Source organism: Diaphorina citri, unplaced genomic scaffold, assembly GCF_000475195.1.
Source record: "Diaphorina citri unplaced genomic scaffold, Diaci psyllid genome assembly version 1.1 scaffold76234, whole genome shotgun sequence".
NCBI classification, from domain to species: domain Eukaryota; kingdom Metazoa; phylum Arthropoda; class Insecta; order Hemiptera; family Psyllidae; genus Diaphorina; species Diaphorina citri.
In genome coordinates this window covers 1-369 of record NW_007453353.1, presented here as the reverse complement: position 1 = coordinate 369, position 369 = coordinate 1, and the positions used below count along the sequence as shown (strand labels likewise).

At 34.7% G+C, this 369-nt stretch overlaps 1 long non-coding RNA gene across 1 annotated transcript; it reads left to right on the top strand.

The window, feature by feature from the left end:
• LOC113473731 lies at positions 1-331 on the top strand. The gene is made up of 2 exons (XR_003395628.1): positions 1-69; positions 290-331. It is a non-coding gene; the product is annotated as an uncharacterized LOC113473731 (long non-coding RNA).
• The last annotated feature ends 38 nt before the right edge of the window (positions 332-369 follow it).

Here is a 369-nt window from a genome sequence, read left to right as displayed (position 1 = left end):
GAAGAAATTGTGGCTTTGTTGCATTTATGAATCGTAAAGATGGTGAAAGGGCACTGAAATATCTGAATGGTAAGTTTGTGTTGCATTATTTTCTTTGATTTTGGAGCTTGGACTCTGTTACAGCTCAGATAAATTATGGTTGAAAACACCCAGGTACACTTTAGCAGGGTAGATAATTACATTAATAAAGGCATGCAGATTATTGGACCAAATCAAAATAGGATTTGGAACTTGAAATAAGTATAGGGACAAAAAAGTCTAACTTGCAAAAATATTTTGATATTTCCAGGAAAAGATGTTCAGTCTTATGAAATGAAGCTGGGCTGGGGCAAGAGTGTACCAATACCTTCCTATCCAATTTATATTCCT